At 30.0% G+C, this 15,412-nt stretch overlaps 2 protein-coding genes across 6 annotated transcripts in view; one reads left to right on the top strand and one right to left on the bottom strand.

The window, feature by feature from the left end:
• Positions 1-15,412, top strand: part of LOC111686739 — a 362,875-nt gene that overhangs the window by 269,528 nt on the left and 77,935 nt on the right. The window lies entirely within an intron of this gene.
• Positions 4,958-15,412, bottom strand: part of LOC111684411 (mannosyl-oligosaccharide alpha-1,2-mannosidase IA) — a 306,748-nt gene continuing 296,293 nt past the window's right edge. The window contains exons 9-10 of the transcript XR_006940352.1: positions 12,441-12,466; positions 4,958-5,198 (exon numbers count right to left, since the gene is read on the bottom strand). The gene's annotated coding sequence lies outside the window, so the exon portion shown is untranslated. The remainder of the gene's footprint in view (positions 5,199-12,440; positions 12,467-15,412) is intronic.

Raw genomic sequence — 15,412 nt, 5'->3', positions numbered from 1 at the left:
GCTATATATAGGTTGAAAACTGTAGCTCACTACCACCCCTCTGGGCATAGAAACGCTTATTTGTAATAAAAACGCTTACAGTTTCTAAGCGTAAAGAAGCAGAAAAAATTTCAGTTTTTTTGCTGCTAGGGTTATTGCACATATCTTTATATATCTACCCACCAAATTTCATTTCGATATTCCAAATATTGCCTGAGATATTCGCTTTTAATCAAAAGATATTTCAAGCCATAATGCTAAGCGTGAACTGCTCCTCAGCATTAACTTTAAACTTCTATATCTCGGAAACTAGTGAAGCGTTTTTGGTGAATCTTTTTTCATTGTATCGGTCGGGAATTCTGCTATATATAGGTTGAAAACTGTAGCTCACTACCACCCCTCTGGGCATAGAAACGCTTATTTGTAATAAAAACGCTTACAGTTTCTAAGCGTAAAGAAGCAGAAAAAAATTTCAGTCACAGAATTATTGCAAATATTTTTCTCCATCAACAGTCCAAGTTTCATAACGGTAGCACAAATAATGGAGAAGTTATAAGCAAAAAACCAAAATAGTTTCTTTGCCAGAAAATTGAAAAAAATTTTCGGACTTTTTTTTGTAAAACACCAGGAGAACATAATCTAGTAGAAGGTGTTTGTGCCAATCACAATTATTTTTGAAGTTTAATAACTCGAAAACGGGTCGAGATTTTTGGACAAGACCTTCGGTGATCGATCGGGCAGGAATTCGGCTTCAAATGTACTGAAGTGGTTTCCGCCCACTGCCACGCCCACATCTTGAAAAACTGCTATTTATTATTAAAACGCTTACAGTTTTGTTTTTTTGTATGAGCGTTTAAGCTTTTTGGCCTCCAGAATTATTGCCCATATCGTTGTCTATAATCCTACCAAATTTCGTCGTCGTATCTCTAAGCCTTGCAGAAATATACGCTTAAAATCAAAATTTGTTCTAAGCCACAACGCTCCCCACAACATGCTCCTCAGTGTTAACTTCAAACTTCTATATCTCGGAAATATGTTGAGTGATTTGAATGAAACTTTCGGTGTTCTATCGGGCTGGAATTCAGCTTTACAAGGTTTTGAAAATTTTGCAAACATCCATCTGCTGTTTAAGAGAAACTGGTATTTAATATTTAAATGCTCATAGTTTTGATCTTTGTATGAGGAATTAAGTTTTTTTGCTGCTAGGGTTATTGCACATATCTTTATCTATCTACCCACCAAATTTCATTTCGATATTCCAAATATTGCCTGAGATATTCGCTTTTAATCAAAAGATATTTCAAGCCATAATGCTAAGCGTGAACTGCTCCTCAGCATTAACTTTAAACTTCTATATCTCGGAAACTAGTGAAGCGTTTTTGGTGAATCTTTTTTCATTGTATCGGTCGGGAATTCTGCTATATATAGGTTGAAAACTGTAGCTCACTACCACCCCTCTGGGCATAGAAACGCTTATTTGTAATAAAAACGCTTACAGTTTCTAAGCGTAAAGAAGCAGAAAAAAATTTCAGTTTTTTACTGCTAGGGTTATTGCACATATCTTTATCTATCTACCCACCAAATTTCATTTCGATATTCCAAATATTGCCTGAGATATTCGCTTTTAATCAAAAGATATTTCAAGCCATAATGCTAAGCGTGAACTGCTCCTCAGCATTACCTTTAAACATCTATATCTCGGAAACTAGTGAAGCGTTTTTGGTGAATCTTTTTTCATTGTATCGGTCGGGAATTCTGCTATATATAGGTTGAAAACTGTAGCTCACTACCACCCCTCTGGCATAGAAACGCTTATTTGTAAATAAAAACGCTTACAGTTTCTAAGCGTAAAGAAGCAGAAAAAAATTTCAGTCACAGAATTATTGCAAATATTTTTCTCCATCAACAGTCCAAGTTTCATAACGGTAGCACAAATAATGGAGAAGTCATAAGCAAAAAACCAAAATAGTTTCTTTGCCAGAAAATTGAAAAAAATTTTCGGACTTTTTTTTGTAAAACACCAGGAGAACATAATCGAGTAGAAGGTGTTTGTGCCAATCACAATTATTTTTGAAGTTTAATAACTCGAAAACGGGTCGAGATTTTTGGACAAGACCTTCGGTGATCGATCGGGCAGGAATTCGGCTTCAAATGTACTGAAGTGTTTCCGCCCACTGCCGCCGCCACACATCTTGAAAAACTGCTATTTATTATTAAAACGCTTACAGTTTTGTTTTTTTGTATGAGCGTTTAAGCTTTTTGGCCTCCAGAATTATTGCCCATATCGTTGTCTATAATCCTACCAAATTTCGTCGTCGTATCTCTAAGCCTTGCGGAAATATACGCTTAAAATCAAAATTTCTTCTAAGCCACAACGCTCCCCACAACATGCTCCTCAGTGTTAACTTCAAACTTCTATATATTTGGGAAATATGTTGAGTGATTTGAATGAAACTTTCGGTGTTCTATCGGGCTGGAATTCAGCTTTACAAGGATTTGAAAATTTTGCAAACATCCATCTGCAGTTTAAGAGAAACTGGTATTTAATATTTAAATGCTCATAGTTTTGATCTTTGTATGAGGGATTAAGTTTTTTTGCTGCTAGGGTTATTGCACATATCTTTATCTATCTACCCACCAAATTTCATTTCGATATTCCAAATATTGCCTGAGATATTCGCTTTTAATCAAAAGATATTTCAAGCCATAATGCTAAGCGTGAACTGCTCCTCAGCATTAACTTTAAACTTCTATATCTCGGAAACTAGTGAAGCGTTTTTGGTGAATCTTTTTTCATTGTATCGGTCGGGAATTCTGCTATATATAGGTTGAAAACTGTAGCTCACTACCACCCCTCTGGGCATAGAAACGCTTATTTGTAATAAAAACGCTTACAGTTTCTAAGCGTAAAGAAGCAGAAAAAAATTTCAGTCACAGAATTATTGCAAATATTTTTCTCCATCAACAGTCCAAGTTTCATAACGGTAGCACAAATAATGGAGAAGTTATAAGCAAAAAACCAAAATAGTTTCTTTGCCAGAAAATTTAAAAAAATTTTCGGACTTTTTTTTGTAAAACACCAGGAGAACATAATCGAGTAGAAGGTGTTTGTGCCAATCACAATTATTTTTGAAGTTTAATAACTCGAAAACGGGTCGAGATTTTTGGACAAGACCTTCGGTGATCGATCGGTCAAGAATTCGGCTTCAAATGTACTGAAGTGGTTTCCGCCCACTGCCACGCCCACATCTTGAAAAACTGCTATTTATTATTAAAACGCTTACAGTCTTGTTTTTTTGTATGAGCGTTTAAGCTTTTTGGCCTCCAGAATAAAGCCCATATCGTTCTATAATCCTACCAAATTTCGTCGTCGTATCTCTAAGCCTTGCAGAAATATACGCTTAAAATCAAAATTTGTTCTAAGCCACAACGCTCCCCACAACATGCTCCTCAGTGTTAACTTCAAACTTCTATATCTCGGAAATATGTTGAGTGATTTGAATGAAACTTTCGGTGTTCTATCGGGCTGGAATTCAGCTTTACAAGGATTTGAAAATTTTGCAAACATCCATCTGCAGTTTAAGAGAAACTGGTATTTAATATTTAAATGCTCATAGTTTTGATCTTTGTATGAGGGATTAAGTTTTTTTGCTGCTAGGGTTATTGCACATATCTTTATCTATCTACCCACCAAATTTCATTTCGATATTCCAAATATTGCCTGAGATATTCGCTTTTAATCAAAAGATATTTCAAGCCATAATGCTAAGCGTGAACTGCTCCTCAGCATTAACTTTAAACTTCTATATCTCGGAAACTAGTGAAGCGTTTTTGGTGAATCTTTTTTCATTGTATCGGTCGGGAATTCTGCTATATATAGGTTGAAAACTGTAGCTCACTACCACCCCTCTGGGCATAGAAACGCTTATTTGTAATAAAAACGCTTACAGTTTCTAAGCGTAAAGAAGCAGAAAAAAATTTCAGTCACAGAATTATTGCAAATATTTTTCTCCATCAACAGTCCAAGTTTCATAACGGTAGCACAAATAATGGAGAAGTTATAAGCAAAAAACCAAAATAGTTTCTTTGCCAGAAAATTGAAAAAAATTTTCGGACTTTTTTTTGTAAAACACCAGGAGAACATAATCGAGTAGAAGGTGTTTGTGCCAATCACAATTATTTTTGAAGTTTAATAACTCGAAAACGGGTCGAGATTTTTGGACAAGACCTTCGGTGATCGATCGGGCAGGAATTCGGCTTCAAATGTACTGAAGTGGTTTCCGCCCACTGCCACGCCCACATCTTGAAAAACTGCTATTTATTATTAAAACGCTTACAGTTTTGTTTTTTTGTATGAGCGTTTAAGCTTTTTGGCCTCCAGAATTATTGCCCATATCGTTGTCTATAATCCTACCAAATTTCGTCGTCGTATCTCTAAGCCTTGCGGAAATATACGCTTAAAATCAAAATTTGTTCTAAGCCACAACGCTCCCCACAACATGCTCCTCAGTGTTAACTTCAAACTTCTATATCTCGGAAATATGTTGAGTGATTTGAATGAAACTTTCGGTGTTCTATCGGGCTGGAATTCAGCTTTACAAGGATTTGAAAATTTTGCAAACATCCATCTGCAGTTTAAGAGAAACTGGTATTTAATATTTAAATGCTCATAGTTTTGATTTTTGTATGAGGGATTAAGTTTTTTTGCTGCTAGGTTTATTGCACATATCTTTATCTATCTACCCACCAAATTTCATTTCGATATTCCAAATATTGCCTGAGATATTCGCCTTTAATCAAAAGATATTTCAAGCCATAATGCTAAGCGTGAACTGCTCCTCAGCATTAACTTTAAACTTCTATATCTCGGAAACTAGTAAAGTGTTTTTGGTGATTTTTTTTTATTCTTTCGGTGAACAATGTACTTACGCGATATATCAGTTTCTTGCATACCGTATTATTATTTTAATTAATTAACTAACGTTTTCCTCTTAATTTTTATTATATGATTTTTATAATTTTAGTAAACTTTTTTTAAAGATTATCTTAAAAACATGTAATGTGTATATATTTGACGGCATTTTTTGTAGATCTAAGTAATGTATCCAAAAACAATTGTTATAATCGCATCTCCAGTATATGATTGCATCTAGTATGTATATATCTTTAAAGTTACGTCTGATTTCGTTCATTTCTTTAGCCCTTTGAAAAGTATATATCTGAAATAAGAAAATTGATTAAAAAAGTTAATTGGAATTAAGTTAATTGGAATATGCAGTGGGGAAAGAACTAGAATTTAACAATCAAAGTGATTTATAGTTTTAGTTTTTCTTTACATTGAATTTATATATTTTATGTATTGTCAATCTTTTTATCGCTATTAATTAAACATTTGATTTAATTACTATTAATATTTCTACATAAATTACACACAGTGCGAAATTGGCATTTTATATAGGATTTATTTTTTTATTTAAACATGATTTTAATAAAAAGTTTTTTCTTTTACTGTATTAATCATTTACTCTATATATGTGACAACTGTCATTTAATTGTATTGATAAATACTTGACAATATGAAGCTGTAGTTCTCTGAATTGAAAAATAACATGGCTTCGAAATTAATTTTAAAATAATTTATGCATAATTGAATGTTGGACCGAATATTTTTATAATAGGTTCATAAACATTTGAAAATTATTAAATCTTAACTTAATATATGTAAATGTTTGCCTAAGCGCTATATTGAGATTGGAAATTGTTTATTGGTTTGGAACATAATCATATTACTTATTCACTGTAGGGTGCAAAAACTACACTTTAAATGTTAAATATAAATCTTGGCGTTTTTATATAAAATATTTGTATTTCTAAAAACAAACAGCAACAGAAAAAAAATAAATGTTTAATTTTATAGTTTGTGTATATGTGTCATTTGGTACGTCAATCTAAATCGCCAAACCGACAAAGTTCGAGTCATTTAGAAAAATAGCAACTACAACACCACCACCAGCAACTATAACCACAAAGATAGACAATCTTATTAACAATATTTTTGCAATTGTTATTGTTAATTTTTTTATATAATTTTGTGTAATTGTTGCACAAGTGGTTGCTCGTTGGTTGGTCGGTTGTTTGGTTGAACTGGCTGGTTTTGTTTAGACGCAACTCTATACACAATATATATTTTTTTATTGTACTTACTAATAGAAAAAGCAACAACAATATATAATTTTATACTGCATAAAAAATGTAGGAACAAATTATAAAACAACAAATTAGAAAAAAAAAATACTTTTTTTCTTATTCAAGGTCATTTTTAACACGACTATTTTATAGTTTTTGCAGCTTTCTGTCTAAATAATGTGTATGGGGGTATATGAATTTATCAAGATTTTAATTTTTCTGTTTTAATGTTTTGTAAAAAATTATACAATCGTAGAGATACAAATTCTAAATAATACATATGTAATTATTTTAAAAAGGTTTTTACTTTCCAGATTTATTATAAAAAATGTGTTATACTGTGCTAGACTTAAAGATTAAATACACATTAAAAACATAGCATTAGTTAAAACAAATTTTTTTGAATTAAAAAGTAATTAAACTCAAAATGTTCACATAATTTAAAAAAATATATATAAATATCATATATTTATTTGGTTTTAGTGATAACTGAACTAGAACTGAACTAAAACTGCAATAGAAATGAACTAGAATTAAACTAGAACTGAATTAGAACTGAACTGGTACTGAACTAGAACTGAACTAGCACTGAACTACTACTGAACTAGAACGGTATTGGAACTGAACTAGAACTGAACTGGAACGGAATTGGAAATGAACTAGAACTGAACTAGAATTGAACTAGAACTGAACTAGAATTGAACTAGAACTGAACTAGAACTGAACTAGAACTGAACTAGAACTGAACTAGAACTGAACTAGAACTGAACTAGAACTGAAATATAACTGAACTAGAACTGACCTAGAACAGCAGCTAGAACTGAACTGGAACTGAACTAGAACTGTACTAGAACTGAACTAGATCTGAATTAGAACTGATCTAGAACGAACTAGAACTGAATTAGAACTCAACTAAACGAAAATTTAATTAGAATGAAACCAGAACTATACTAGAACTGAACTAGAACAGATTTAGATCTAAACTAGAACTGAACTAAACTAGAACTACGTTTGAACTAGACCTGAGCTAGAACTGAACTGAAACAGAACGTTAGAATATAAAAATCTATATTTCATTTAGTTTCAAATAAATACCCTCATGTATGTACATTATTAAACAATTTATTTTGCTATTTATCTTCACACTTGTGTCCGTTTACAAATACACAACAAGACATTTTTAAAATTGCACAGCCAACCCGCATTATCCACATTTCTCCAAATGTCTTTTGCACAGTGATTTCTTTTATGCATTTCTCAAATCTCATATTATGATTAATAAAAAAAAGCCGATCATCAATGATATCAACACGTGCCGCATTATTAAAAAATAAAAATAAGAAAATAAATCGAAATCCAGTTTTCTCCATTAAACCGACTCACACTCGCTTAGTGAGTGGTGCATGGCACTCATGGCTAAGTGCCACATTTCATTCCATGGCTCTCAAATTGGTGTTCGTTCGTTGGTTACTTGCTTGTTTGCTAGGTATTGGCCGTTTGTTTAACGCTGGTGCTGCTGCCACAAACAACTTTAAGTGATCTTTTCATTCTATTTGTGGTAGTCAAAGGCCCAGTTAGTTGATTTCAATTCGAAGTTGTTGCCGTTGTTATCCAGTTGGACTGTTTTCTTTTATGGCACATATATTGAGTGTTTATGAATTGTTATTACTTCAATGTTGTCATCGTTTTTTGTGATTTGTTATAATTGCTTTTACATGAGATGATTGGAGTTTTTGTTGTGACTAACAGACTAGACAGACGGACAGATAGTCGCAACGACAATTGAATGGATAGTTAGACAGATAGACTAGACAAACTAAACTAAACTACTCATTTGTGTAGTTGTCTGTTTTTTATATTAAATATCATTTGATTTTTTTTATAAATATGAATTTGTGTTAATTTTTTAAAGTATCTTGTTGTGTTGATTATAAGAATTTATAGAAGTTTTTGATATAAAACGATTTTTTTATTTATATTTGCTATATGTATGTATATGTATGTAGAATCAATTGTATTAGTTAGTGGCTCAATCAATATCAGCTTTTGCAGAAAAACTTTTATAAAAAAATATGATTATAAAGGAAAATTTTACTCAATCACATTTGTTTCCATTAAGAAACTAATAGGAAACTATTGTTTGTAGGTTTAAATTATTCAAACTGTAATTTAATATACAAGATATTTAGGTGATTGTAGTTTATTTCTAGCTTAATTCTAGTTCATATCTAAATTCACTTCGCGATATACTTCAGTTTTAGTTGAATTGAAGTTCAGCTCATCAGCATTAAAATCCTTATTTATCTGTATTTTCTTTGGCAATCTCTATGATCATATAATAGTGTTACTTTCAATAAATCATTAATTATTTTCGCTTAATTGATCAATGTATCGATTACACTGCTATTTGTGTAAACATGTCTGTAGATTAATAATATTTCCATGCAATGAATTTATGAATTATTTAATTGACATGCTATAAGTGTAAAGATATTTACACAAAAGATACACAAATTGATAAATTTGTTAAAAATAATAGAGTTTTATGTTTGTTTTTATTTCTTCAAGTATCATTACAATACTCATACACAACTGTTCAATATATGCGTGTAGTTGCAACAAAATGCAGCATGTTTTGCATACAGCAAACACCACCAATACTTGTTCCTACTAAATTTTTTGGGTGTTGATATTGCATTTTTTTTCGTAAGATTTGGTCAGCAAAAATGTTAAACATTATTAAAGTATTTGTGTAAATGCCACTGCGTTGAAATATTGAAAAGAAATATTTAAACAAAAATTAAAAAAAAAGAAATACAAAACTATTCATATAATCTAAACAAGTAATCAAACATGAGTTTTTGGCAAAAAATGTTTGGCAAAATTTAAAAAAAAAAACATACAAAAACAACATTTATTTTAATAAACTAACAACAACTGCAATGTGCTTTAATTTCATAGTTTTTGTGTTGCAGTTGCTGTTAATAAACACGCCTTATATTGTTTTCTTAATACCAAGACGAATGATCAACAGATTCATGTAAATTTATCTTTGATGCTGCCCCTGCTGCTGCAGCAGCAGCTTTACCATTGGTTCCCCTCCAAAACGAAAAATTAAACCTTAAATATTTGTCCATTTTTTCGTTAGTTTCATCTAAATGATTTAAAAAACAACACAGTAACAAAAATTCAAGCGCCATACAACTTTATTCGATTGTTCGCATGCAACATTTAATAATACAGTTCATACCATTATGTTGGCCGGTTAGTTCGTATTTTTTTATCACTGACTGGCCTTTCAGCCAGTCTAGTATTGTTGCTGTTTATGGGCTAAAACTGACTAAAACTTGGTCTATTTGTGGGCCATAAAAATATGAATTGTAAACACTTTGTGTGCACATAAATGAAATTGTTTTTATCGCTGCATGTTTGGAATTTGTACATTTCGAAAATTATCGCTTTATATGTCAGTTATTGTCTAATGTTTATGGAATTTGTTTACTTATAGATGCCACAAAACAGTTTAAACTATTTCTGTTTAAACTTTAAATGCAATATTTTAAGCGCATGCGTTATTATACATACTTTCCAAAACTTATTTATTTTAAATGAGTAAAATAATAATGAAATTATAATATAATACTTATAACAGATCTAAAACAGAACCAGTACTAAAACTGAACTAGGACTACACAAGAACATAACTATAACTGAACTAGAATTAAATTAGAACTGAAGTAGAACTGAACTAGAACTGAACTGGAACTGAACTAGAACTGAACTAGAACTGAACTAGAATTGAATTAGAACTGAAGTAGAACTGAATTAGAACTGAACTAGAACTGAACTAAAACTGAACTAGAACTGAACTAGAACTGAACTAGAACTGAACTAGAACTAAACTAAAACTGAACTAGAACTGAACTAGAACTCAACTAGACAAGAACTAAACTAGAACTGAACTAGAACTGAATTAGAACTGAACTAGAATTGAACTAAGATTAAACTAGAACTCAACTAGAACTGAACTAGAAATTAACTAATGCTGAACTAAAACTGAACTGTAACTGAAGTAGAACTCAACTAGAACTATATACAAACTAGAACTGAAGAAGAAATTGAAGAATCTGAAAATATACTTGATCAAAATACTGCTAAAGAGTCCTTTAGTTATTTTATTATACTACTTGATATCAATTTGTACAAAAATAGTAATATTTTGTTTTCTTTTAATTGCAGGTAAATATGATTCAAAAAATTATTTCAAAAATATAATGCGTAAGTATAACCCTCTTAAACATAATTAAAATGTGTGGGATAATTCAACTTAAAGTCCGAAAAAATGGTTTCAATTTGAAATACTATTTTAACAAATAATATTTAAATAAACAATAAACTAAACACAGGTAGTAATAATACTTGGACAAACCTCTTCCTGAACCGTAAAAGAGAATTAAGAACAAAAAACTGACCAAATTCTCTAAACTGACCACTGGCCATTGTTTAGAAAAAATTCTCATGTCTGAAACACAATGGGAAAAATGTTAAAGGTCAAGTGTGCGTCTGTTTCCGTTTAACATGTGATGCTTTAGTTGTAAAAAAAACACTGAACCACAAACATCATTTAAATTATTGCCGTTTTTTATATGTACATAATTTTTGTTAAAAAAAATAAATAATAATTATTTTAAAATAGTTTTTTGTTTTGAATGCAAAACCACATGGTAGGGGAAAAATCCATACACCACAAACACGCATAACTGGAAGGCGTTTTAGCATCTTTATATCCTGTGGGTTTTATTTTTCTTAAAAAAGTCCTTAATAAATTTTGAAATTTAACTCCTTAAATTGTCCAGTTTCATTGTTGTGTTGCGTTTTTTGTTCTATAGTGCGTGTTGTGGACAAACAAACAAAAAGTTTAAAATTTTAATTTAGTTTTATCATTATGTTTTTTGTGGGACTTTTCATTATTTGGTTTTTGCTTTTGTCTTGTCAGGTTTTATGTTTTGTCCTTTAAAATTATTGAATTTTTTTGTTCAGGTTTGTGTGTCTTTTTTGCTCATAACATTTGTTTGTGGTCTTTCATTTAACAAGTGTTTATGCGGGTTAAACTGGGGGAATGGCTACATTAGACTCAATAATACTCTACAATTGATCTTATTACACACTTATTTAAAAAATATCATAAAAACAAAAATTTAACACCCTATTCTCTAATTTACTTAGAGACAGTAAATTAGACAACTCTTCCTAATTCAAATTATTAATCAAAACATACTAAGAATAATATCCACAACAGAGGTTTTATAAGGATTTTGTTATATAGAAAATACCCAATTATAAGGTAAATAAATATTTATTTATCTAATGTAGGGTGTTTTTTGTGTTTTTAGTGTAAGTGATTGAGTGTTGTGTCTAAGTTTCTACTTCTTTTCATAAATAACTGTCTGTTGTTTTTTTTTTTTTTTTGTTTGTGGTCTGTCCATCTATTGGATTGTTTAATAATAATCTTTTTTTCTGTACGTTTTGTCATGTCTCTATATGCGGAAATTATTTAGACTCCATTGTTTGTCTGAGGTCTTTCAAAGATCTTATTTAGTTTTTTTTCTTGTGCATTTGTAAAAAATGTTAGATTTTTTAGATAAATATGCAGGTAGTTTTGTTAATGTTTACGTATAAAAAAATTTAAACTGAGTTTTAAGTGAACCAGAACTAAACTAGAAACTTAAAAAAAATATCAAAATTTAAACTGATATATAACTGAACTAGAATTGAACTAAAACTAAACTGATCTAGAACTGAACTAGAACTGAGCTAAAATTGAACTAGATCTAAATTACAACTGAACAAGATCTGAACTAAAACTGAACTAGAACTGAGCTAGAACTGAACTAGAACTGAACTAGAACTGAACTAGAACTAAACTAGAACTGAACTAGAACTGAACTAGAACTGAACTAGAACTGAACTAGAACTGAACTAGAACTGAACTAGAACTGAACTAGAACTGAACTAGAACTAGAACTGAACTAGAACTGAACTAGAGCTGTAATAGATCTTAACTAGAACTGAACTAGAACTGAACCAGCACTGAACAAGAACTAAAATAGGACTGAGCTAATCTTTAGTACTAGAACTCAACTGATCTAGAACTGTACTAGAACTGAACTAGAACTGAACTAGAACTGAACTGGAACTGAACTAGAACTGAACTAGAACTGATCTGGAGCTAGAATTAAATTGGAAGAAATAATTCATTAAAATTTTAATCTTACCTTTCAATTTGCTCCAAAATGAATATCTGTAAGTAAAAGAAAATACATATGTAATAAAATCAATTTGTAAATTTAAGTTTTAAAACTTAAGGTTTAAATATTTGTACATATAATTTATATTTGAACAGAAATCGATACCTCGAATCTAAATATTGATTATTTTATGACCCAGGTTAACCTTCTGCCTAACTACTTTAAGTTTTGATTGAACTCTATGCTTATGTTTATTCTTATCAATTGTATTTAATAAAATCTATTTAATTTGTTTTTCATATGAAAAATATTTACTTGTAATTACAATCTGTTTTGCCAATTATATGGTTGTTGGTTTTCTAATTTATTATATACATACATTTTGATTTAATTCGATTCGATATAATGTTATGCTTACTCAATACATTTTGTTTAAAAAAGGTGTAGTGCATCATTAAACAACTTTATGGCAAAAGATTAATTGTAATTTTATATTAATTTAATACGAAAAAAACACATATATATATGTATATAATGCGAGAAAAACCCTACAGTTTTAGCGGAAAGATCCCATTTGGTATTTTTACGCAGAGGTAACTGTACCTTACAGACTTCTGCATTACTTTAGCGTTCCTAAGTAATCAATGGTACTTATTAAAGTAGTAACAACTGGTGTTATTAAGCCGATGTCCCGTACTGCTGATCCCAAAAATTCATGCATTATAGTACTACAAAATTACTGTCTAAGAACATTATCAAGGCAACAGTTTAATGTTCAATAATTCATGCAAAAATCAAAATCATCATAAATAAAATTAGTTTTAACAGCAGAATGTATTATTCACGTCTTAATGACTGAATGAATAAATCTGGGAAAAAGGGTAATATTTTAATATCAAGTTAATATCAAAGTTGAGGATGCTTTACAAACAGTTGTAAATGATTGTTTATATAAAACCATAAAAATGTCATTGTTAAGACAACATTGAACAAAAAATAATTTGATCACTGGTATAAAAATATTGACAATGTTCTGCAATTACTATGGCATTGCACAGAAATATATTTAATTCAAAATTTATAATTTTTTTGTAATTTTAAACTTTTTTTGATATCAAATTTAATTATAAATCTCAAGTTAAATTAAATATTTAAAAAAAAGTCTTATCTTAAGTTTTGTTATTGACAGAGTTATACAATTTATATATGTATAATAGTGATAAGTTATCAACAGTTATCTATTCGTGTTATCTGAATAAAAACTTAAAAAAATATAAAAATTTCATTCAATAAATATATTATGCGTAAATCTAAATAATCTAAAAATATCTCAATACATTAAATATTTTACAATAACCCGTCTAGTATTTAACACAATGAATTAACATTTATTATACCAACAATAATAAATTATAAAAAAAAATAAACACAAAAAATATATAAAACAAATTAAAAATTTCAAGTTCAAGTTCATGAACAAAATGTGCGTACGTAGATAAGTGAGAGAAGCGTTGCGTATGTTATTTGAATCTAAAAAAAGAGTGCGTGAGAGTGAGAGATATAAGGGATCAGAGATGGTAAAGTTAGTGCCATTTTACTTTCCTAAGAACTAGTTTCGTAAATAGCTTTTTTGTTCACGCCACATTTGGATGGTTTATTTAAGTGGCCTCCGGTGGGTAAGTGTTCTATTATGGTAAGCGGGAGGTGGTGAGTTCGATTCTCATCTGAGGCACTGAGTAATTAGCGCCCGATAGAGGTCTAGGTATATTTCTTCCGATTTGATATATACATCCTCCTTTCAAACTAACTAACCGGATGGTTTAAAAGGCATATCGGTCGTCCTAATTCAGTTAAACTATTCCTGAGAACGCTACTTTGAGAATAAAGACCGCACTTAATATTCTCAAGAAAAGGGAAAATATTTATGAGAACGGTTCATTGCTTATCAAGATAGTTTAGAATTCTAATATACATAACAATAAAGTATCAGTTTCAAGAATTTGACAATGTTCTGGGAGATCATATACATTTGTTGTTAATTTTTAATACAAAATGTACAAACGTGAATATGTTTACTTTATTCTAATTGTATGGTTTGTTTCTTAAATACATATATAGAAACAGAATTTTATGTGAACTTATAATTTGTAATCAAGATTATATAAATTTTCAAACTTTAGTTCATATTTTTCAAGAAAGTACATTTTTACATAAGTATTAAATTAATATATGTACTGAACGACTGAATTTTCCATCTCTGCACGTTACCACAAGCTAGCTCTTTATATAAATGTATATTTCTAGATCACGGCCAAGGTGAAACAATCAACTTTTATTTATTTGTATTTCATTATACAGCAACGAAAATGTACAAAATACAACAACAAAAACATCTACAACAAATAAAAATAAATACTTGTAGACAAGCCCCCAGAATATAACGCGTTGTCGTGCGTCCGCACAACCGACAACAACGCACAACCGATGATTAACGCATACATTTGGCTTGATTTGTTTTTAGAAAAAAATGCGTGAATTATCTAGTTGTTGTTTAAATGGTTGAATTGTTGTTATTGCTGTTGTGTTTAGGCCTCAAGTCAATTTGAAATATGTTAAAATTTGCTAACGGAAATTTATTTTTAGACACACAACATATACAAGATTAAAAAAATTGGAATTCAGATTTTACTAATACCAAAGTACATAGTTATGAACAAGATTTTTTGAAAAAAATTTGTAATTTAATTGAAATTCAGATTCTAATAATATAATTTGAAAAGAGTTGGACAATTATAGGGGTTTCAGAACGAAATTTCCCGATATAATAGGAGCTGGGAACAATTAAAGTTAATACAACCTTATACCGGTTATACAAGAGTCCAAAACTAATTAATTTCTTCAAACTATTTGCATAATAACTGCAAAACTCCCACTCTAAAATTAAAAATGTAACAGTAAAATGCTTACATCTTGTGGCAATCATGTTTCTAAAAAAACAT

This window comes from Lucilia cuprina, chromosome 3, assembly GCF_022045245.1.
Source record: "Lucilia cuprina isolate Lc7/37 chromosome 3, ASM2204524v1, whole genome shotgun sequence".
NCBI classification, from domain to species: domain Eukaryota; kingdom Metazoa; phylum Arthropoda; class Insecta; order Diptera; family Calliphoridae; genus Lucilia; species Lucilia cuprina.
Note: the sequence above shows the minus strand (reverse complement) of the source record. Positions and strands in the feature narration are given on the sequence as shown.